At 41.0% G+C, this 25,515-nt stretch overlaps 1 pseudogene; it reads left to right on the top strand.

Moving 5' to 3' along the window:
- The first annotated feature begins 461 nt into the window (after positions 1 to 461).
- LOC144455679 (uncharacterized) lies at positions 462 to 21,660 on the top strand (annotated as a pseudogene).
- The last annotated feature ends 3,855 nt before the right edge of the window (positions 21,661 to 25,515 follow it).

Here is a 25,515-nt window from a genome sequence, read left to right as displayed (position 1 = left end):
ATTCTAATAAGTGACATTTACGGAGACTAAGTTTCAAGGCTGGCAGAGAACTTTACATCCATCCTCTCATTTGATTCTTACAACACCCCCTTATAAGCTAGGCATTATAGGTGTTATTACCCCCATTTTATAGATGAGGAAGCTGAAGCCGAGAGAGGGGAAGTGATTTGTCCTCGGTCCTACTAATAAAAAGAATTCAAACCCAACATCTCTCTACAGGGCCAACATTTTTTCCACTACAGCATGCTGTCTCATTGGGTACAGGCACACAATGGACAAGGGTTATCATATTGGAGGGGTGGTCTCTTTCTGTGTTGTCATGGTAACTTCCCTGTACTCTATCACTGCGCTACCTAACTGCCTCATGCTTATGGGATAGCAGGATGAGATAAAGGTTTATCTGAAAAAGATCAGGGGTAGGGAGTTGGGGAGAAGGGTAGTTAGAGGACCCCAAGTTCAACATGAGCCATCATGCTAGGGCAGCCAAAAGAGCTTCTATGATCTTGGACAGCACCAAGAGGCAGCACTTCCAGGAAATTGGGACGATACCGTTCCTCAGTGCTTGGCTTTGGTCAGACCACATGTGTAGCATTGGGTTCCGAGGGCCACGGTTTAAAAAGATCCCTGCTAATCTGGTAGATCGCCAGAGGAGGACAAGCAGAATCGTGAAGAGTCTCCAGGCCATGGCGCATGAAGACACGGGGATCTTTAGCCTGGAGAAAAAGAAACTTGGGAAAGACATGGTAGTTGCATTCAAATGGTTGAAAATGGGGGACTTTGGCCCCGAAAGGCAGAGCAAGAGGCAAGGGGTAAAAGTTACAAAGAGTACAAAGGCACAACCTTAATTAAGTCTGATTATTAGGGGAAAGGGAGGCCTTGGGAGGTAGTGGGCCTCCCTCATTGGAGCTAATCTAGCACACTCGAAACACATAACCCCTTGTCAGGAAGGTTATGCTGGGGATTCCTTTAGGGAATAAGTTGGACTAAACGACCACTAAAGTCCCTTCCGACTTAAAAATTAAGTTCTCATAGCATTCTCTGTGAGTGAAAGAGCCCTGGATTTGAAAGCTGGAGAGCTAGATTCAATACTTCCTAGATGTGCCACTAGGGGCAGCTATGTGGCACAATGGAAACAGTGCCAGGCCTGAGGAAGTTGGGAAGACCTGAGTTCAAATCAAGCCTCAGACACTTACTTGCTGTGTGACCCTGGGCAAGTCACTTAACTCTGTTTGCCTCAGTTTCCTCATCTGTAAAATGAGCTGGAAAAGGAAATGGCAAACCACTCCAGTATCTTTGTCAAGAAAGCCCCAAATGGGGTCACAAAGAGTCAGACATCACTATATATGAATATATCAAATATGAATATATGAATATATATGAGTAATTACAATAACTATAAGCCAAAGGACCATGCTCCCCAACTCTTAAAGCTGTTCTATGGACTGCTCAGGGCTCAATCTGGTGAATCATTCGCCAACTAGCTCCTACTCACTATCTCACCAGCTGGGTGAACCTAAACAAATTAGTTCCTCTCTGGGACTGTTTCTCCAGGTATGAAATGAGAGGTCTCGACTAATTGGGTTCTGAAGTCCCTTCCACTCTTTGTTCCATTCCACATTCCCTGTTCCAAGGTCCTCTCCAACAACAACATTCTATGTCCTACAGACCCATCCTCTACTGAAGCTTTATGTTTAATGATTCTAAATTGAGCTCTGGTAGCCCTTAGGTAGAAAAGTTAAAAAAATGAAGGTTAGGATTTCACCCTTAAATAGAAGAATAAAGGCCAGAGGCAAAATGATAAAATGGGTAAAACTTTTTGTCTCGTGTGGCAACTAGGTGAACACAGTGGATAGAGCACTGGGCCGGGAGACAAGAAGACCTGAGTTCAAATCCAGCCTTTGACATGTTCTAGTTATGTGACCCTGGGCAAGCCATTTATTTAACCTTTGTCTCTCTCAGTTTCCTCATCTGTAAAATGAGAATAATAACAGCACCCACCTCCCAGGGTTATTGTGAGGATCAAATGAGATAATACTCATAAAGCGCTTAGGACAGTGCCTGGAACATGGTAAATGCCGTAGAAGTGTTAGCTATTTTTACTATGTGACCCCTCTGCCTGTGCCTCATCCTTTCAGGGACTTCCTTTCAACTTTATAAGGTGACAGGGTGACTAATGTAGTCAACTAATCTAGATTAGTATAAAATGGAAGGTGTAGCTAGATAGTAGTTTAACTGAAAAAAGGGGGGTGTTTCAGTGGACTTCAAACAATATGTCTATTGTGTGATTTGGCAGGCAAATAAGCTAATGCTATTTGAGGCTAGGGCTATGATAATCACTCTGTACTCTGCTGTGGGCAGACCACATTTGGAAGCTGCTGCATTCAATCCTAGGCATCACACTGGAGGAAAGGCATTGGTAAGCTAGAGTGCGTATGCAGAGGAGCTGCCATGACGGCAAAGGCCTTGAAGTTCATGCCATGTAAGAAGCAGTTGAAGCAAGTGAAGAAGAGAAGACTTATAGGGAAATAAGGGCTGTCTTCAAGTACTTGAGGGACTGTCATATGGAAGGATGATTAAATTTGTTCTTCCTAACCTCAGAGGACAGAACTAACCACAGAGGGTGGAAGTCACAGGAAACTATTTCCCCTCGTTAAGTGCAAAAGTCCAGATCTCTTGTCCTCATAACATGGCTTTGGTCCATCAGCTGCAGGAGCTACTTGGGTGATCCTCATCTCTCTCCATGGCTGAACACTGCTCAGGAACTACGTGAGGCTAGATTTGGGGATTATGGTGTCGAAGGAGTCAAAACCTTCCCTCTCCCCAAAGGATGAGATTGGGGTTCAGAAACATTGTCCATAAACTATACTCTGAAGCAGTGTGTGTGAACATATGTCGGTTTCTGCCACGTGCTTCTGCAGGAAGTCTCCCAGTGCCCCAGCTGCTGCCATTTCTTGGGCAAGGAAAGTCCAGCCTCAAATAGCTGCAGGGTAGCACGTGGAATTTGCAAGAGCCATTACTGGTTACTGAGGAGAGGAAAACGTGCCAATGTCTGTTTTCCAGCCCTCCAACTCCACACCCCAGAATGCAGATCTGCTCTATTGGTATGTCTTTTGAATGTGGAAAAGACAAATAGGCAAAAAAGGGGGGGCTGAGAGTAGTCTGTTCCTCCCCTTCATAGCTCTAACTCCTATGACAAGATTCTATCCTCTCAAATTCCAAGCCAAACGCTTTCAGAGCTGCCCCAGTCACTGGAAACCAGTCAAGAATTATCAGTCTTCATTTTCACTAGGTATTGATGCATAAGTCCAGATGAGAGGGGAAGCCCCCTGATAAATCCCTCTATATAGGATCTTGTGTTAAAAGAACAGAGTTATAAATAAGGGCTACAATAATCAGGGAAGGCCAACCAGACTAATTCTTATACCAACAAGAAGCCTTTCTACAACATACTTCATAAGAGGTCCTCCGGCTTCTACGTGGAGGCTTCCACTTATGGGACACTCACTGCTTCCCAACACAGCATACTAGATTCTGTCTAGGTCTAGCTTCCACCCATTATTCCTATCTCTATCCTCTGGGGCCAAGCAGAGCAAGTCTAGGGGCAGCAAGGTGACACTGTAGTGCACAGAGCGCCAGGCCTATAGTCGGGAAGACTCATCTTTCTGAGTTCAAATCTGGCCTCAGACACTTACTAATTGTGTGACCCTGGGCAGGTCACTTCATCCTATTTGCCTTAGTTTCCTCATCTGTGAAATGATCTGGAGAAGGAAATGGCAAACCATTCCAATATCTTGACAAGAAAGCCCCAAGTGAGGTCAAAAAGAATTAGACACAACTGAACAACAAAAGAACAAATCTAATACCTCTTTCATATAGCCCTTCAAATATTTTAAGAGAATTTTTACCTACATCCCCCTGTTATTGTTTAGTCATTTAGTCATGTCCAACCCTTTGTGATGCCATGGACCATGCAGTCCATGAGATTTTCTTGGAAAAGATACTGGAGTAGTTTGCCATTTCCTTCTCCAGTGGACTAAAGCAAACAGAGGTTATGTGACTTGCCCAGGGTCACACAGGTAGTCTAAGGCTGGATTTGAACTCAAGTCTTCCTGACTCCAGGCCCAGCGCTCTCTCCACTAAGCCACCTAGCTGTCTTCTATGTGTCCCCTAAGTTTCCTCTTCTCCAGGTTTTCACATCCCCAGTTCAATTCAATTAAATAAGTATTTGTTAGGCACCTCCTACATACAAGATACTGTGCTAAGGGTTATGGATACAAAGGCCCCCAAAAGCGCCAGTCCCTATCCTCAAAGAGCTTACATTCTATTGAGGAGGAGGGGAACCAATCACTACAGCCATTGTGATATAGTAAGGGAGAGCCAGAAAGCCCTGGGTGAAGGCGCTTCTTCTGACTCATACTGGCTTTGTGACTGTGGACAATTCTCTTAAGCTCTCAGTGTCCCCAGGCAGCTCTCTGAGACTTTAACTTGTAAGAATCCTTGCCATTTGCATTAATAAAAGGAATTTCCTCATTGGAAGCTCCCTACAACAATAAAATCACTGGTCCAAATCCAAAAATTATCAAGTGGGGGATACAGCATGTACACAGATCATTGAATGTGCAGTCTACACAATCTAAGTACAAAGTAACTTCAGAGGGAAGGGGATCAGAGCAGGCCTCTCGTAGGGAGGGGGTGCATGAGCCGAGCCTTCAATAGAGGGAGGAATTCCAAGAAACAAAGATGAGGAGGGAAAACATTCCAGGCAGAGGGGACATATTTATTGCATTTCTGTCTCCAGTGCCTAGCATAACATCTGGAACACAGAGAGAGCTTAATAAATGTTTGTGGATTGATAGAGGCCAGAGAAGAAACATCATGCATGAGAAACAGCAAGTAGAGACCATTCGTCTGGAAAGATAGGTTCATGTCAGATTGTGAAGACGGGTAGAGACAATAGGGAGCCAGTGATGTATGAGGGGACAGAGGGAGAAGACGAGATCAGACGTGTGTTTCTGAAATATCTGTTTGGCAGCTATGTGGAAGATGGATTAAGAGGGGGAGAAAATAGAGGCAGGGAGACCTATTAGGAGGCTACTACAAAAATCCAGGCAAGAAATGAGGAGGGCCCAGAACTAGGAGTAAAAGGAGAGAATAAGAAAGATGCTGTGGAGGTCAAATCAGCAACTGATTGTTTCTGGGGGAGGAGAGGGTAAGAGAGTAAACTGAGGTTTTGAGCCTGGGAGTGTGCAGGGACTGTGGTACCCTCAATAGAAATAGGGAAGTGAAGAGGAGGAGTTAAGTTTAGAGAGATAGATACCGTTGATAGGATTCTAGACTCAGAGTCAGTTCCCACTTCAGACAGGCACTAGCTTTGTGACCCTGGGCAAGTCATCTGACTTGCCTCTATGCTTTAATTTCTTCATCTGCAAAATAAAGAGGTTCAATTTGACAGCCTCTAAGATCCCTTCAGGGAACTGATCCCTCATATGGCCTGATTGCAGTAGCCTTCACCATCCTACAAACACTCTCTAGCTTATCAATGTCCTTCCTAAAAATGGCAGCCAGAACGGAACGTCCGGGTGTGCTCTAGCTAAGACAGAATGGAGAAGGCCTGTTGCATTCCTAGTCTTGGACACTGGACTTCTCTGCATGAGACCCAAGTCTGGACCAGCTTCTTTCCACTGTGTCTCACTGCTAGGATTACATGATTCATTGAAGGGGCATTCAAGATGGTGTAGTCTAACTCTGCTCATTCTACAGCAGAGGAAGTGAAGGGACTTGCATAAGGTCATGTAAGTATTAAACAGCAGATCCATGTTTTGAACCCAAGTCCTCAGACTGCAATGCTACTACATCATCGGAGGCAGCTTTGTGACACAGTCAATAAAAGTGTTGGACTTGAAGTCAGGAAGAACTGAGATCAAAACCAGCTTCAAACACTTGGTAGCTGTGGGACCCTAGGCAAGTCACTTAACCCTGCTTGCCTCAGTTTCCTCATTTGTAAAATGATCTGAAGAAGGAAATGGCAAATCACTCCAGTATCTTTGCCAGGAAAACCTGAAAAGGGTGATGAAGAGTTAGACGTGGCTGAAGCAAATGAACAACAACAGATTATCATGATGCCTCTATGTTTTAATAAAACAATCAGCACGAAGTCTTTGAGTCTTTCATTAAAACTAATCATCAATAAATAGCCCCTCCCCACTACAGTGCCTCTCTGGATTGCGACCCCTACTCTCCGCCCCTAGAGAGAAGTGGCGTTATGGAGTGGAGAGCATGCTGGATTTGGAGTTGGAAACCAGCATCCTGACTCTGACCCTCACTCTCTGTGCAACTTCTCTGAGCCTGTTTCCCCATCTGTAAAATAGGGCTAATAATATTGACAACACCCTCCTCACAGGCCCATTGCGGGTGGTGGAGGAGGAAGCATTTATTAACATTAAAGTATTATGGAAATGTGGATGGCTGCTATTAATAGGTCTAGAGGATAGTGGGAATTCCTGGTGGGGGAACCAGGGGAGGAGAGACGAGAGGGTGATAATGAGCATAGCTTGTACATACTGATTGCTTTTTCTTCCACTTCCCTACCCCTCCAGAAAACAGCTGGAACTGGGGACTTCACCTGTGGTTTCAAAGAAAGGAACTCTTCAGAGCCATCCTGACTCACCAAATCCACTCCCCAGGTGCGCTCTGAGTCATAGCTCCTCAATTAACTTGGCCCCCAAACAGTGTTTTTTCCCTTGGTCAGCTCTTCAAACCCAGTTGGGCTACATTCCCCTTCCTACATCACTGACCAGGTGGGGCAGGCCGAATAGCAAAGAGAGCCCTAAAGGTCATAATGCTGAGGGCTTCAGGACATGGAGGCCAAGCTGTGGGAGACAATGCAAAATCCCAAAGGAATCAATACCACTGCCCAATAACCGGTGCTCCAGAATTCTGAATACCTCAAAGCCCAAGCCTCAGTTTCCTTATCTGTAAAATGGAATGGGTGGATTTGATGATCTTTAAGGCTGCTTTCAGCTCTAAACCTATGATGATGCTATAATCCTATGACCTACTTTGCTGGAGGGCAAGAGAGGGGACAAGTAAGTTCAGTCATTTCAGTCGTGTCCAACTCTTCATGATCCCATTTGGGGTTTTCTTGGCAAAGATTCTGGAGTGGTTTGCCAATCCTTCTCCAGATCATTTTACAGATGAGGAAAATGAGGCAAATGGGGTGAAGTGACTTGCCCAGGATCACACAGCCAGTAAGTATCTGCAGCCAGATTTGAACTCAGGAAGATGAGTCTCCCTGACTCCAGGCCCAGTAGTCTATCCACTGGGCCACCTAGCTAAGGTGCCAAGCAACCTTGGTCTCTTTGGAAGACAGTATATTGTACTGGGAAGTACAGTCCTTTGGATACAGTAGGTCCTTAATAAATACTTGATGACTGATTGATTGATCCATTGATTCTCAGAGTCAGTTTGAATTCTAGCTGTCAGGTAACTTCAGTTTCCTACTCTATAAAATGAGAAGCTTAGATGAAATAGTCTCTTAAATTTTAAATCTTGCAGCACAGCAGCTACCAGCTGCTTACACAATGGTATGTTTTGAAGTCGGCACCCAGCCCCCAAATACTTCCCCCTCTGACCTGTGGTTGATTGCTAGAAATTTTACTAATGGCATTTCATTTTCTCCACCATTGGAGAAAATTAAATGGCATTTGAAATTGTTTCTGCTCATTAACAACCTTGTGAGAATTGGTTTATCATACCTTTTCCTGGGGTGATTAGGGAGGGTAGAAAGAGAGGCCAACAGCATGAGATTGAAGCCAATTTGCCCAGGGTCACACAGCTAGTTGGATTTGAACTCGGATCCATCCTGACTCAAGGCCCAGCACTCTATCCACTGAGCCACCTAGCTGCCTCTAGAGCATGGGATACATACTTCTCATAAGATCCAGAGAGGTGAAAGTACCTGAGAGGTCATGGACTCAAAGACTGGTAAAGCTAGAAGAGATTTTAGAAATAAATCTTTTTTTTAAACAAATGAAGAAACTAAGATAGGGAAAGTAACTCGTTTAAGGTCTCAGCTAGTTAAGTGACAGTCAGGACTTGAATCCAGGTCTTCTGCCTCACAGAATAGGGTGCTTTCCAGCACACTCCAGTGGCTTCTCCTCTTACACTATACTGCATTGCCCCACGTGGGCCTGTGCTGCTAAACTCACGTGGCTGGTAACGAGTTTGTAAGGGAGAGTAAGGGAGGGGACGCTGCCAAAGACAAAAGTCCTTTCCACATGATGCAGGGGAACTTGACCCCAGCTAGGACCAGCCTCTCCATAAACAAAGGTCAGGGACCATGCCCTGTCTAGACTTTGTGTCTCCCACTGTGCCTGGTGCATTGCTCTGCACATTAGCAGACACTTAATAAATGTTGGTCGAATTTGAATTTGTGAAGGAAAGACTACTGGGATTGCCAATGCTCTTTAGGGGACCTGGATTCTTGTCACAGATCTGCCACTAACTAGCATTGTGACCTTGTGGGAGTCATTTCCCTTTCTCTGGGCCTCATTCCCCCCATCAGTAAAATGAGGGAATTAGACTATGTGATCTCTAAGGTCCCTTCTAGCTCTACCAGTCTCTGATCCTCTCTCTCTCTCTCTCTCTCTCTCTCTCTCTCTCTCTCTCTCTCTCTCTCTCTCTCTCTCTGTCTCTGTCTCTGTCTCTCTCAGATAAATAAAGTAGGAAGCCTAGTGAGTGATGTCATCTTTTTCCAAGCTGCTTTTCCTTACTCCTCTGCCTGTCATGGCTTTTTTTTTGGGGGGGGCAGGGGAGGGAAGAGACACCTTACAGGCTAGGCTCAGTCTAAAGCACAGACGTGGACAACTTTGTGTCCTCTGGTGCCACCTGGCGGAGCATAGACTCTAAGACTGGCCTGGCCACTGCAGCTGGCAAAAGACAAAAACATGATGTCATCCCCATGGAAGGAAAATTCCTTCAAGTGAAGAACCTGCCTAGTTTCCAGGCCCCTTCCCTTCCCCCAATCTCCATCTCTCTCTCTCTCTCTCCTCTCCTCTCCTCTCCTCTCCTCTCCCTCTCTCTTCCTGTTTCTCATCATTAACAGAGAATCTAGAAATAAATTCTGAATAGTAGTTTTCACATTTTTAAAAATCTATCAACAAGTAAAAATAACAATTCACATTTCTTCTAGCCCTTGAAGGTTTACAAAGCACTTTCCTCACAATAATTCCATGGGACAGGTAGTGAAAGTGTTACTGCACCCATTTTACAGATCAGAAAACTCTGAGGCTCAAAGAGAGTTTTGCCCAGGGTCCCAGAGCTAGTAAATGAAAGAGTCTGGACTTGGCTCCAGGTCTCCTGACTCCAAAAGTCAGGAGTTTTTTTCCTTGTATACCAATCCTGTGATTCCATGAAGTAGAAAAATAGACAGGTTTTCATTTCATTTTTCATTCCTAGGCCTTGTCCTTCTGCCAAAAGAGAAGAGAATTCAACAGCCACTCTGACGAATTCGGTGAAAAGATACATAAAAAAGACTTCACCCAATTAGATCGTGTTAAATTGGATCTAACGGGAAAATCAAGAATTGTATTTTCTTCAGGAACTTCTAGGACAGATACTAAAAAAAATCACATAATTGGATATAAAGAACCTTCAGTAAATTTAGGAAGATAGTTCATTTAAGGAGCCGGATACAACACGAGAACTAAATGAAGATATTATGAGCACAAGGTACAGGTCTACATGGAAACTAAAAACCAATTTATTAATTAATGTCTGGGTGAAAGGAAGTCATTTTCAAAGCCAAATTACCTCCAAGGTGATGACAATGTAAGTTTTGTTGTCATTCAGTCATGTCCAATTCTTGGCGACCCCATGGACAATGGGGTTTTCTTGGCAAAGATAGTAAAGTGGTTTACCATTTCTTTCTTCAATAGATTAAGACAAACAGAGGTTAAGTGACTTGCCCAGGGTCACACAGCTAATAAGTGCATGAGACTGAATTGAACTCATGGTCTTCCCTGAATCCAGGCCTAGCACTCTATCCATTGAGCCACCAATGCCTGATGACATAAATACTACATATCAAAAATTAGAAATATGATATAGTGGAAAGAGAACTTGAATTGTCATAAAAAGACCTGACTCAGCCACATAATACCTCTGTAACTTCAGGCAAGTCACTTCCCCTCTCTGTGCCTCAGTTTCCCTTTCTTAAAAATGAACTATGAATGACAACAATATCAATGAACAGAATGTGAAAATGAAGCCAAATTCTGAGTAATTGTGATGACTAATCTTGGCCCCGGAGAACTGATAAGGAAATGTACCTCTCTCTTTTTTGATAAAGAGGTAAGGGATTACAGGTGTGGAATACTGTATACATTATCCAGCATTTGGTTCTATTCAGCTGTTTTTCTTTGTTACAATAGAGAGCTCATTGGATAGGTGCACAGTATTCAGTGACAGGCTTTATATCCAGAAATAGCTATGATGAGAAAAAAATAAAAGGCTGATGTCAATAAAGCTTTTCTTTTTTAAACGAAGAGGCTGAAGTAGGCAATTGCTGAGATCCCTTTCTGCTCAAAATCCAATGACCCCATGGCATCCTCACACGGTACCCCCACTGGGGGAGGAGCAGAGAATTACTTGTATATGTTGAGAAGGTGAGAGAACAGCAGTGTAACAATGTTTTCTTCATAGTGGCTTCACTTCCCTTCTACCATGTAAACTTAGTGTCAGAAGAGTGCAATACAAATGCAAACTCTGCCACTAACCATGTGATCTTTGGGCAAATTAGTCCATCAACATGCTCTTATCAAGCACTTCTTTACCAGGCACTGTGCTAAGTGCCATACCAAGAGAAGTAGAGCTCCTACCTTCAAGGAGCTCACATTCTAATAGGTGAGACAACATTCTATAGAAAAGAATACATGTAATAACTATATCCATAAAGAAGGTAGGATTTGAGCTGAGTCTAGAAGGAGTCCAGGAGGTTGGAATCAGGAGGAAGAGCATTCCAGCACGGGGGACAGCCAGTGAAAAGACACAGAGTTGAGAGGTGGCATATCATGCACACGAAGCAGCAAATAACAGGCCAGTGCAGCTCTGTTGTAGAGTGTATGGAGGGGATGTAAGACTGGAAAGGCAAGGAAGAGGCCAGGTTGTAAAAAGCTTTAAAAGCCAAAAGGACTTTATATTTGATCCTGGAGGTAATAGTGAGTCACTGAGGTTTATTGAGTAGAATAGCATGATATGGCCAGACCTACACTCTAGGAAAAACCACTTTGATGGGTTTGTGGAGAGCAGGTCAGAGTACAGAGAGACTTGAGACAGGAAACCAACCAAAAGGCTCCTGTAATAGTCCGGGCAAGAGGCAATGAGGGCTTCTGTCCTAGAGTGGCGGCTGTTTGAATGGAGAGGATACACACAAGAGAGATGCCTTGTAGAGGCAGAAATGACGGGAGCTTACAACACACTGGTATGTGGAGTAGGTGTAATTAAAGAGTCCAGGATGGCACTATGGTTGTGAGCTTGGGTGATGGGGAGAACATTGGTGTCCTTGCCAGTAATGGGAAAGTGGGGGAAAAGGGAAGATTTTGGGGAAAAGACAATGTTCCAGATATCTTGAATTTGAGGTATCTATGGGACATGTAGTACAAAATGTCCAATAAACAGTTGGTGATACCCCAGTAACCGAGATCACTATCTCTGGATTCAGCTTCATCAACCATAGAATGTGTGGGCTACATCATAGGATCATAACATAGGTACAACTGCTCAGGGCCCTTCCAACATTAAGAATTTGTATTTTTTTTTAATTTTTAATTTTTACTGCTTGCAGAGTAACTGGGGAACCAGTTTCCCTTTGTTCCTACCAATGGGTGAAAGAAGGCATATGTCTTCATAATTCATAACCTTTTTGCCTCACATTAGGAAAAGGCAAATATGTGTGTTTAGGATGTTTTCCCATGTAAGACAGATATGTCTACATGGGTTGCCTAAATGTATAGACATGGCTCATGGGCAGCATGAACAGGCAGCTCTGGAATTTGGCCTTCCCCTCTTCAAATGAGACAATGGTTTTCACCTTGAGGGGAAACAAGACAAAAGTTCTTGGCTAAGCAAGCTTGCTTCTTCACTCACCTAGCTCCAAGAGGAATATTGGGCTAGATTTCTATCTGCCCTGCCCTCAGATATTTCTCATCAACGGTATAATTTTAGGGGTTCAGAAGAAAAGCCTCTTCCCCGGTGGTCACTAACCCTCAGCTTACATTGACCAACTTAACTCCTTCCCACCAAATGCTCTTAACACACAACCACAAATAGTGAATTTGAGTATACTAGTTTATCCCAACAGCAAACAGGAATTGGAGAAGTCCTACAGATTAGAATATACAAGAAAATATATAAGCAATGAGACCAAAAGACCTCCTAATCTTACCCAAAAGGAAAGTCTTCAAAGATTATAGGGAGGCAATCTGGAAATCAGGAAGAGGAGTCAGCTTTCCCTACATAGTTTCCAAGATCCTTCTACTTGTCTGTCTCCCCAAAAGCATCTGAAATGAATTCTCTCTCCCCCAAGAAGCTCTGGCACCAACTTTGCCCCTTACATAAGTCCAAAATATCACATCAGCATCCATTCTACCAATGCCAGGGAGCCTTGCCTCCCTCCCCAAACACAGCAGAAAAAAAAAAAGATGATTAGAAGCCTCTGTGTGTGTACGTGTTTGTGTGTGTTTGTATGTGTATTTGTACACTGTGTTTAATTTAATTATTTATGCTCAGACTCAGCCAGTGCGTGAATTATCTAGTGCTTGACTTTCTATCTCACTACTGCTTAAAGTTTTTATATCAATTCAGTTCAATTCAACAAGTATTTATTAAGCACCTACTACATGCCAGGCACAAGCTAAGGACTGAAAGTACAAAGATGAAAATAAAACTAGTTTCTACCTTCAAGGAGCTTACATTCTACCAAGCAGACCCTTGGAGCAGACAAGGCAAATCTAGGGTGTAACATGCAGAGGCAATGAGGAAACAGTGAGATTTACCTTTAAATAATATTTCTTACCAAACACATTTTTAGTACCAGGAATGTATACTCTCCACGGCACATAGAGACTTATTTTGTGATGAACCAAGTTGCAGGAGTTAGAACAAAGGCTTGAATGATCTAAGACAATTCCAAAGGACCTATGAAGAAAAATGCTATCCACCTCCAGAGAAAGAACTGATGGAGCTGAATGCAGATTGAAGCATACTTTTTTTTTTACTTTATTTTTCTTGGTTTGAGTTTGGCTTTTATTCTTTGGTCTGTGTTTTCTTTCACAACATGACTAATATGGAAATACGTTTTGCATGACTGCACAGGTACAACCTATATCAAATTGCTTGTTTTCTCAAGGAGCAGGGAGAAGAGGGAGGAAAAGAAAGAATTTGAAACTCATTTTTTAAAAAAATGAATTAAAATTGGTTTGATATGTAATTGGAAAAATATCTTTAAAAGGGGTGGGGGGGAGAACAAAGGCTTGAAACCTTCTCTGGACACTATCATATTAGTAGGTACAAGTTTCAGATCTCACCCAAGGTGCCTTGGTGGTTTCACATAATACAGACCTGCTGGGCAAGTAAGAGAGCAGGGATGTGAACTGAGATCCCCTAAAACCAAATCCAGGCCTGCTTCCGGCAGTAGGAAGAATAGAATTGAGTAACTGGAAAATAAGAGGCAGGCCGTAGAATCATTCCTGGTCACCTAGTTTTGCCTACTCCTATTAGAATAAAAGTTCCTTATGGGCAGAGATTGTCTTCACTTTTGTATGTGTACCATTTGAATTTATTGTATTTACATACTACATGTTATATATGTAACATAGGCATTTCCACTCTTCCCTATAAGGGATTAAGGTATGTGTGTATGTGTTTGTTGGGGGGGGGGTGTCTAGACTTTCTACAAATGACTCCAGCCCCCCACCAATGTTGTTCCCTCCATTGTAGGGGATAGGCCCTGGTACCCCATTTCCACTTAGTCACTAACAATTGGATTTGCTTTTATGAAGGAATATTTACTTTAAAGAGTCACATATTTTGAAAAGATCATAAAATATCGCCATTTTCAATAATTTCAAATATACAAACTTCCTCTACTACATGACATAATCCCCCTCATTTGTATCACCTCAGTCTCTTCAAAGGGGAAGAAGATTAGGTTCATAGCCTAGCTTAGCTCAGCTCAGCTCCTAGAGATCACAGTTTCATTTTAAGTCCAAAAGTATGGAATAGTTTACCTCTCGGATCTATGGATAAGCAAAGATTTATGACCAAATGAGATAGAGAGCATTACGGGCTGTAAAATAGATAATTTTGATTACATTAAATTAAAAAGTTCTGCACAAACAAAAATAATGCAGCCAAGATCAGAAGGAAAGCAGAAAAGGGGGGAGGGGGCAAATTGGGAATTTTATACCAAGTTTCCCTGATGAAGGCTTCATTTCTCAAATGTATAGAAAACTGAGTCAAATTTATAAGAATATGACTTGTTCCCCAATTGATAAATGGTCAAAGGATATGAACAGTCAGTTTTCAGAAGAAGAAATCAAAGTATCTATAGCCATATGAAAAAAACACTCTAAATCACTATTGATTAGAGAAATGAAAATTAAAACAACTCTGAGATATCAGCTCACACATATTAGAAATAAGAAATTCTAGAGGGGATGAAGGAAAATAGGTACACTAATGAACTGCTGGTAGAGTTGTGAACTGATTCAATCATTCTGGAGAACAACTTGGAACTATGCTCAAAGGGCTATAAAACTGTGTTTACCCTTTGACCAAGCAATACCACTACTAAGTCTACACCCCAAAGAGATCAAAGAAGAAGGAAAAGGACCCATTTGCACAAAAATATTTATAGCAGCTCTTTTTGTAGTAGAAAAGAATTGGAAATTAAGGGATGCTCATCAATTCAGGAATGGCTGAACAAGCTGTGGCATATGATTGTGATGGAGCACTATGGTGGTATAAGAAATAACGAGGGAGGGGGTTCAAGACCCATATGACCTGATGCAAAGTGAAGTAAGAAGAATCAGGAGATGATTGTGCACAGTAACGGCAATGATGTAATGATGATCAAGGGCAGTTCGGTGACACAATAGATAGAGCCCTGGGCCCAAAGTCCTGAGTTCAAATCCAGCATCAGACACTTACTAGCTGTGTGACTCTGGGCAAGTCATTTAACCTTATTTGCCTCTGTTTCCTCATCTGTAAAATGAGCTGATGAAGGAAATGGCAAACTATTCCAGTATATTTGCCAAGGCAACCCCAAATGGGGTCACAAAGAATCAGACACAGCTGAAACAGCTGAACAACTAAATGACAATCAACTGTGAAAGACTTGGCTACTCGGATCAATACAATGATCCAAGACAATTCCAAAGGACTCATGATGAAAAAAATGTTACCCACCTCCAGAGAGAGAACTGAGGAACTATGTATGCAGATTGAAGCATAATTTTCTTGATTTTTTTTTGTTTTTTTCAATAAGGCTAATATGGAAATATTCTTTGATGATTTAACATGTATAATTGATATCATTTGACTTCATAGTGGGAGGGGGAGGGTTGTGAGGGAGGGAGAGAATTTAGAATTCAACATTTAAAAAGAAGAGAATGTTAAAAAGAAATAATAAATTTTGTGGAGAAAAAGAGAAACGTAATGGGTTTCCCTCATAGGAGGTCTCCAAGCAAAGGTTGCAGGAGCACGCATCAGGGATGTTGTACAGGGGAGAAATTTTATTCAGGATCAGATTAAACAAGATGGCCTGAGGTTCTGTGGCTCTACTATTCTGAGAATGTGTGTGAAAAGTGTTGGGCATCAGCAAAGACAAGAGACCAGTAAGCAATAAAAGCACTTTTTACAGCACTGACAAATTAAACATAGCGGAGTAGAAAGAGATAGTGTATTTAGAGATAAAGGACCTGGATTCAAATCCCAGCTCTGCTACATACTACAAAGTGACCTTAGGCAAATCATTTAATCTCTCCTGGCCTCAGTTTCCTCATCTAGAAAATGTAGATTTGGGACAACGTTATCACTAAAGTCTCTATTCTTAGTCCTATGATCCTAATTATACCAACATTTGTCCTTCCTTCTTCTAGTCTCAAAATCTTTCAATGGGTCCCTAGTGCCTACCAAATAAAGTTGAAATCCTTGTTCTGACATTCGAAGCCCTCCATAATCTGACTCCCATCCTTACCTTTCCAGTCTTATTTCACACTATTCTGCTCCAGCCAAATTGAACTTAGCATTTCCCAGATACCACATACACATCTTTGCTTTCCCTCCTAGGTGTCTTTTTTCATTTTATTTTCTAGGACAAAGATTCTCAAAGTGGGGTCCATAGATGCCTCAGGGTTTATGAAGTCAAAAGAGATCAAAACTATTTTAATACTATGACATTATTTGCCTGTTAAAATATTCCTCCCTTTCAACTACATGTCTGTAATACCAGATTTTCTTCCTACACTTCAACCAAAACAACATCTCAACAAATTTAATGTAAAAGCTGATATGAGAATCCAGCTGTCTTCTCTTAAGCCAGATTTGCAAAAATATATGAAATAATGCCATTCATTAAATTTTTTTTGTTTTGGGAAATATAGTTTTTTTCACACAAAAATGTTATTTACAATAACACGTAATAGGTTTATTATCATTAGCTTTAGATGAATTGATATTTTAAAATTTTATCTATTTTAATTTCTGATACAGTAAAAAATATCAATACAATCCACATATACAAAAGCTCTTTGGGCTCCTGAAAAGTTTTTAAAAGTGTAAAAGGGCCCTAAGACCAAAAAGTTTGAGCCACTAGCCTTGAATGTCTTCTTTCCCAACTCTTCCCTAACCTCTACCTGTCAAAAGCCTTCAAGGAATGGATCAAATGCCATCTTCTCCATGAAGCCTTCCTCATATCCCAGTACTTATTAAATAATGATGCTTCCCCTCTCAGTTGTTTCTTACATAGCATTTTGTATCTTTCCTATACACTTATGTGGTGGCACGTGCTGCCAGAGGGAACACACCAATCCCCCTGTTTTCACCACCACCACCACCACTGGGGGCACCCACCCCCTTTTACTTTCCCAGTTCACAACTGCTTCACTGCACACACTGCTCACGTGAGATTCCAATCCTGATGAGAAAGTGAGCAAAGCCTTCCCACCCCATCTGCCACTGCCCCTGTAGATCCTGTGTGCCTTATCATCACCCAACACTGGCATCTTCCCTACTCAGGTAACCTAAGAACATTGGACCTTGCCACTCACGCCAATGCTCCATCCACCCTTTGGTCTTCTGGGCCAGGCTGGACTTCTGCCCCAGCAGCCGAATTTTGTTATATGTGTTTTCTCCCTTAATTAGAGTGTGAGCTCTTGGAGAGCAGGGATTGTCTCGCCTTTTCTTTTTGTATGCCCGGCACTTAGCACAGTGCTTGGTACATAAGCAAGAACTTAATAAATGGGTTTTCTTTTCATTCATTATCATGCATACTTTTTGTATTATAATTATCTATCTAGGTTTCATGTCCCCTATTTAATCTTTGTCTCTTCCTCAGCCTGGAACCCAGTGACTAAGCACATAGGAGGTGCTTAATAGATGTTTGGTGAAATTGGAAATAAAATTAAATTTCAATCTCTGCTAAGAGCTATTCCTCAATGGATAAATGTTCCAAGGATATAAATAGGCAGCCTTAAGAGGAAGAAATCCAAGCTATCAACAATCATGTGGAAAATGCTCTAAATCACTAATAATTAGAGAAATGCAAATTAAAGCAACTTTGAGGTCCCACCACACACTGAACAGGCTGGCAAAGATGACAAAAGAAGAAAATGACAAATGTTGAGGGATCGTGGGAAAACAGTGTGCCATAATGTACTGTTGATGGAGCCGCGAATTGGTCCAGCCTTTCTGGAAAGAAATTTGGAACTATGCCCAGAAAGTTACCAAACTGCATTGCCTGTGACCACTACTAGGCTTATACCCCAAAGAAATCAAAGAGGAAAAGGAGGTATATGTACAAAAATATTTGTAGGAGCTCTTTTCATGGTAGCTAAAAACTGGAAACAAAAGTAGGGGGCCAGGTTGTCCTCGTTTTGGGGGACAGCTAAACAAATCGTGGTATACAGTATAAATGAAATGGAATGTTGTTGTGCCATGAGAAATAATGAAGTGGAAAATTTCAAAGGAAACTGGGAAGGTATCTATCAAATGATACAGGGCAAAGCAATCAGAATGAGGAGAACAATTTCGACAGTGATAAAAACATCATAAAGAAAAGCAACTTTGAAAGACATTAGAACTCTGATCAATACCATGATAAACCACAAGTCCAAGAGAATAATGATGAAACACCCCACTCATCTCCTGACAGAGAAGTAATGAGTTTAATATGCAGAGATACATTTTTTGACATTGCTAATGTGGGGATTTGTTTTGCCAGGTTATGTAGATATGTATTGAGGAAGTGGGTTGTTAGGTTTTTTTAATCTTATCAGTGGGGAGGAAGTGGAGTAATGGGTTGGGCAGATTAATTTTTTTTAAAAAGCTTGAAAGAAAAAAATAAAGAATAAATTAATTACAGAGGGGATTGGGGGGAGGGAAGGACAAAGGTGGGGAAGGAATGAAGCCTTTCTTCCCTCCCATTTCATCTGAAAAACAATTCATTTCAAATCAGCCATTTAGCAAGTGCCTACAACCTCTAAGGCACTGTTCTTCACGCAGGAGGATATAAATATGAAAAATGGTGCAGTTCTTGCCCTCGAAAAGCTTCCAAACCAATAAAAGCATGATACACAGATATGTAAATATAAGGTAGGTGATTGGATCTAAAATACAGTGCATTCAAAGTGCTCTAGGAAATTCTGAGGAGAAAAAGATAACTTTTAGCTGTAGAGAATCAGGGAAGACTTCATAAAAGAGATAACATCTTTGTTGGGCCTTAAAGGAAGAAAAGATTTTTAGCAGTGTTAAGTAGGGAGCTAGATAGTGGACAGAGTTCCAGGCCTGGAGTCAGGAAGACATCTTCCTGAGTTCAAATTGGGCCTCAGATACTTACTAGCTGTGTGACCCTGGGCAAGTCACTTCACTCTGTTTCGTCACCTGTAAAACGAGCTAGAGAAGGAAATGACAAACCACTCCAGTATCTTTGCTGAAAAAACCCCAAATGGAGTCACAAAGAATTAGGCAGGATGGAAATGAATGCAAAACAATAAGTAGGGAATTTGTTCCTGGTGAAGGAGTCATCCTACACAATGCATGAAGTCACAAAAGATCAGATGGAGACCAGGAAATAGGAACATGGACATAGTTCCTTTCACACAATATGTATATACTTAAATGTTTCTTTTTTCAGTTGAACATAGAACATGCCATGACAAGTAATGTAAAATAAGGTCAGAAAGGTACGTTGGAGTCAAGTTATGGAGGGCCTCAAATGCCAAGCTAAGGATCTTGTAAATGGTTCAAGGTCAGATATGAAGGAAATGGCCTGAGAAAGTGATTTAGAGCATTTTTGAGCATTAGAAAGTGATTTAGAGCATTTTTCACATGATTGTTGAGGATTTCTTCCTCTGATGACTTCCTATTTATATCCTTGGACCATTTATCAGATCTTCATAAGATCAGATCACCACTATGTATTTGTACTTTGGCAGCTGCATGGAGAATAGATTTGAAAAATAGGAGAGTCATTCAATGTGGTTTTGGTGACAAGAAGAAGATAGAAATTCTTTTGGATTACTGTGGTTTTTAGGAACCAAGAAAAGGTCAACTTGGACCTCACTCCAGAGCTTCCCTAATAGTAACAGAAACCACGTGGTAAGCCTCTGGAGGCCCATCCTCAGGAGTATTTGCATTAGCCTAAACTTTTCAGCTGAGGGAAGAAGGAAAGGGAAAGGGAAAGGAGAAAGGAAAAGATATACCCAACTGAATGTAGAATTTCAGAGAAGATCAAGGAGAGAAAAAAAAGTTTTCTTAAATGACCAATGCAAAGAAATAAAAGAAAATAACAACATGGGAAAGATGAGGTGTCTTCAGGAAAATTAGAGATACTGAGGTACCACCTCACACCTGTCAGATTGGCTAACATGACAAAACAGGAAAATGACAAATGTTGGAGAAGATGTGGGAAAATTGGAACACTAATACATTGTTGGTGGAGTTGTAAACTGATCCAACCATTCTGGAGAGTAATTTGGAACTATAGCCAAAGGGCTATATATAAAAATGTGCATACCCTTTAATCCAGCAATACCACTACTAGGTCTGTATCCCAAATAGATCATAAAAATGGGAAAAGGACCCACATGTACAAAAATATCTATAGCAGTTGTTTTTGTGATGGCAAAGAATTGGAAATTGAGGGGATGCCCATCAATTGGGGAATGGCTGAACAAGCTGCCGTATATGAATGGAATAGAATACTATTGTTTCATAAGAAATAATGAGCAAGTATACTTCAGAAAAACCTGGAAAGACTTACATGAACTGATGCTGAGTGAAGTGAGCAGAACCAGGAGAACATCGTACACAATAACAGCAATATTTTGCAATGACCAACTTTGACAGACTTAGCTCTTCTCAGTAATGCAATGATCTAAGATAATTCCAAAAGACTCGTGATGGAAAACGCTATCTACATCCAGAGAAAGAATTATGGAGTCTGAATGCAGATTGAAGCTTACTATTTTCTCCCATTTTTTTTTCTTTCTCATGGTTTTTCCCTTTTGTTCTGATTCTTCTTTCATGACATGACTAATATGGAAACATGTTTAATATGGTTGTACTATGCATAGTCTGTATCAGGTTGCATGCTGTCTTGGGGAGGCAGAGGGAAGGGAGGGGGGAATTTTAGAACTCAAAATTTTATAAAAAGTGAATGCTGAAAACTAAAAATAAATAAACCTTTAAATGGTGTAAAAAAAGAAAATTAGAGACATCAAGGGAAAGTTTCATGCAAAATTGGGTATGATAAAAGACAAAAATGGTAGGGACTTAACAGAAGCAGAAGAGATTAAGAAGAGGTGGCAAGAATATACCAAAAAAACTATACAGAAAACATCTTAACATCACCAAAAACCACAATAGTGTGATTTCTGATCTAGAGCCAGACATCCTGGAGAATGAAGTCAATGGGCCTTAGGAAGCATTGCTAACAATAAAGCTAGTGGAGGTGATAGAATTCCACTGAGCTGTTTAAAATCCTAAAAGATGATGCTGTTAAAGTGTTGCATTCAATATGCCAGCAAATTTGGAAAACTAAACAGTGGCCACTAGATTTGGAAAGATCAGTTTATGTCCCAATCCTAAAGGGCAATGCCAAGGAATGTTCAAATTACCAAACAATTGCACTCATTTCATGTGCAGTGAAGTTATGCTTAAAATTCTGTGAGCTAGGTGAACCAAGAATTACCAGAAGTGGAGGCTGCCTTTCGAAAAGGCAAAAGAATTAGTGACCAAATTGCCAATGTTCATTGGATTATGGAGAAAGCAAGGAAGTTCCAGAAAAACCTCTCCTTCTGCTTCATTGACGACAGCAAAGCCTTTGATCGTGTGGATCAAAACAAAATGTGGCATGCTTGTGTTCTTTCCCTTCTCAAATGATTTTGTATATACTTACTTATATCTAGAATTTAAGCTGTTTGAGGGCAGAGGATGAGATGGATAGATAGTGTCATGGAAACAATGAACGTGAACTTGGAGCGACTTCAAGAGATCGTGGAAGATAGAAGGTCCTGGCTTGCTATGTGGTCCATGGGGTCACAAAGAATTGGACATAACAAAATGCCTGAACAACAACAAGGTTTTTCAGTCATTCATTCAGTTGTTCTACAACCTCATTTTGCAGGAGGTGTAGGTGGCCAGGGCCATACCTGCCTGCCTTCTCATCTCTGACAGAAATGACAGAATTCCCCTGTCTGACCTTCAAGGTCTTCCGTATTCTGGCTTCAACCTACCTTTTCAGCCTAATCTATTACTTGCCTGTACAAACGCTCTGTTCCAAACACACTGATCTCACTGTCCTCTAAACATGTCTGACACATTTCAGCTTTTTCTCAGGCTGTTTCCTCTACCTAGAATGCTCCTTTCCATCTCTCTATCTATGCAAATCCTACCTATCCTTCAAGGTCTAGATCAAAATCTCACCTCCACTGTGAAATCTTTCCTGCATCAGTCTCTCTAGCCTTTGAGTTCAAAGAGAGTTTGTTGTAAAGCCTAAGTCTTTCCTTTCATGTCATTCAAAATGCAACTTATTTCAAATCAGTGCTTTGTAAACCTAAACATGTTAAGTTATTGTAGTTGTTTCCAATTCAGTATAATGATTTGGGGTTAATAACTACTCAACCTGCTGAACTTCATAACTGAGCCCCAACCTGATGTGGTCCTGTGGACTTACACTACTTACATTCAATTGGCCCTTAGCATGTAACCACTTTCTTCTCATGTATATGTCATCTTCCCAGCTAGAATATTAGTTATTGGAGGGTAGGAACCCTTATACTTCTTCACAGGGAATATTTTAAGAGGTGCCATGGTATAATAGAAAAAGCAATGCACTTGGAGTCAAAAGACCAGGGTACAATTTCTAGCACTTTATTAGCTGCAATCTTGGGCAAGTCAATGAGGCTCAGTTTCCCTATCTGTAAAATGGGGCTATTAATACTTGTCCTACCTACCTATAGCACACAATCACAGGTTTGTTTGGGACATAGTTAGCTGATTCTAGATTGATTCCCACATTGGTAACCAGGTGATATTTGTCTTCATATAATCAAGTTCTTTGTGTGTGTGTGTGTGATATCATTATTGCTAGTCATGTTCAGAACCTACTGACTTTCTTCTTAAAGAAAATAATCACAGTACATAGCCCGGGGCTCCTGTACAGCCTGCCAACCTTTGGCCTCTCACCTTTTATTCCTGAACTATGTTTTCCAACATATTTTTCACTTGTCTCCTATGACCACCTTTCCATTGACGTCCCTGAATATTAAAGTACATACTCGATTTAATTTGGAGGGTCTTATTGAGTTCTTTCTAGAATTTCTGTATCTCTTTATTCTCAGAAACATACGCTGACTCGTAAGCTACAATTATCTAGTGCCCCCTCTGAAATGCTCATTATGAGCAACACAAAGCGAAATGACCAGGCATCCCAAGAGTTGATATTTCATATTGCCTTTGGATGCACAATGAAACTAACACTACCTCCTTTATTTGCCTCTCCAACAAAAACCCTGTGAGCCCTCCTTCAATTTAGGCATAACTTCCTTTTGTCTTCTGCTTTCCTATATAACAAGAATGTCAAGATTAGTCCAATTCATTTCTTCTAGCAGGACGTCCGCTTGTCAGTTATTGGACAGAAATCTCATACTTAGAATTAAAACAGCTAAGATAAGCTGAGTTAATTCAAACAGCTAAGCTAATGTTTACAAAGTCTAAAAACTGTGTGATTCTTGGCATCTACAATCCCCTTTTCCACCACTCTGTTACTCTCACTGTAGAAGAGGAGGGAGGCTACATAGGACCAAGGACCATTTTGTATTTCTTTCCATGGCCAAAGAATTCATCACCTAATTGCCAGCCCAACTTTGCATAGGCTGTCCCTCGTGTCCACTCTTCTTATTAATGCTGTGAGAGAGGGAGTCTCAGATTTATAGGGAAAATATTTTGTTGCTACTTTGCCTACTACACTACTTCATTAAATATGTTTGCTTTGAACTAATTGTGCCTTCTGGTTGACTATTAAAGGTAAACACATCAGTGGGGGCTTATTAGCTATTATATTAGGAATGTATGCCACAAAGTACCCTGAACCTGGTCTTCTGAGGGACACACTCTGTAAGTTGAGAAGTTCCTTAAAGGCACTACATTGATTATTTCTCTTGAGAATAGTGAACCAAACACATCAATCTATTGAATCAAAGAATTTAGGGTTGGAAGAGAGCTTAAACATCATTTAATTCTACTCTGTCATTTTATAGGTCCAGAGAGGGGAAATAATTTGCCCAACTCATTCTTTAAAAATTACATCAGACAATAATAAAAAATAAGAGTGAAGGTAGGCATGGGGTCCAGAGATACATAATTGAATGGCTTCCTCATTGTAAAATTATTGATTTCAGGAATGAATTGAGCCACAAATGACTAGGGGGAAGACAGCCAAATACCTGGGAGCTATGTGTAATTAAACAGTGGGGATGGTGTTTCTGCCTCAGAAATGGGTAGATATCTCCATATGATCTCTAGGTTTTTCAGTGCTAACATACACGCTTGCGAAAACACAAACCCAGTGGTTAGGAATGTCCTAATCTTATATACCCACCCCTGCCTAGAGCGTGATATAGTGGAAAGAGTTCTGGATTCGGAATCAGAAGACTGGCATTTGAACCTCGGCTTTGTTTGCTCTCTTGAACTTGCTCTTTGAACCTCACTTAGCAAGTCACTTCATTTCTGTGGGCTCTTCATCTGCAAAAATAAATGGGCTAGACTAGATGATCTCTAATGGACCTTCATTAAATTCAAAATTAGTTGAATACGTTACTTTATAAACACTCACTTGGCTTCATGATTTACAGCATTATAGAATTTGAGCATTGGAAAGGAACTTAGTGACCATCTAATCCAAGGATGCTGATTTTCAAATTTTCTTTGGCAAATGCAACAAATCAGGACTCAATTTATCATTTTGTTGATTACCTAGACCAGAGGTGTCAAACATGCTATCCTGGCCTGAACTCCAGAGTGAACCAGTTTAAAATGTAATTGGGAAATATTGAACAAAATAAATAAAAATACCATAGAATATAGATAATGTTAATATGTGTTTTCTAAGTCAATATGCCACTAGCAGTGATCCTTATAAAAGGTTTAGTGGCCCCCATTTCTGTTTCCATTGGATATCACAGGTCTAGTCTTCAAGTGTTAGGGAAAATGTTAATACAGATTATAAACCTAAAAGTACATCCTGCTATAATTTTTTCAGAGATCCAGTTCTTTAAACATTTACCAGCACCACTGAGTTGGTCCAACCTATATATGAAAGAAGGCTCCAGCAGGCAGAATTTAGAGGCGAAGATATGAAGCCACTATAGGAGGTGATCTTTCTAATCATGTTACTCCCATGTCCATACAGACTCACCTATTAGGACTTAAAAGTCCCTCAGAATCTGGATTCAGATCACCTTTCCAGACATATTGCGCCTTACTCTCTGTCATACATTGTGTGGTCTCACACAATTGGGCTTCTTACTATTCCCAGAAAAATAGTTGCCTCTGTGGTAGAACTTGAGAAGTGTTGGAAAAGCCCTGAGCCTAAGTTATCTGATATACATATATGGAGGGAAGGGAGTTAAATACCCCTTTTTCCCTGGCCCAGAATCCTGAGATTACTGAGGATACCTAGGCAAAATGAAAAAATTGAACAGTTCCTGTGATGGGCAACTCACTACTGCCCAGGCA

This window comes from Phascolarctos cinereus, unplaced genomic scaffold (genome assembly GCF_003287225.1).
Source record: "Phascolarctos cinereus isolate Bilbo 61053 unplaced genomic scaffold, phaCin_HiC Scaffold_2;HRSCAF=192, whole genome shotgun sequence".
NCBI lineage: Eukaryota > Metazoa > Chordata > Mammalia > Diprotodontia > Phascolarctidae > Phascolarctos > Phascolarctos cinereus.
The sequence above is the reverse complement of the archived record's forward strand: the minus strand, read 5'-3'. Positions and strand labels throughout refer to the sequence as shown.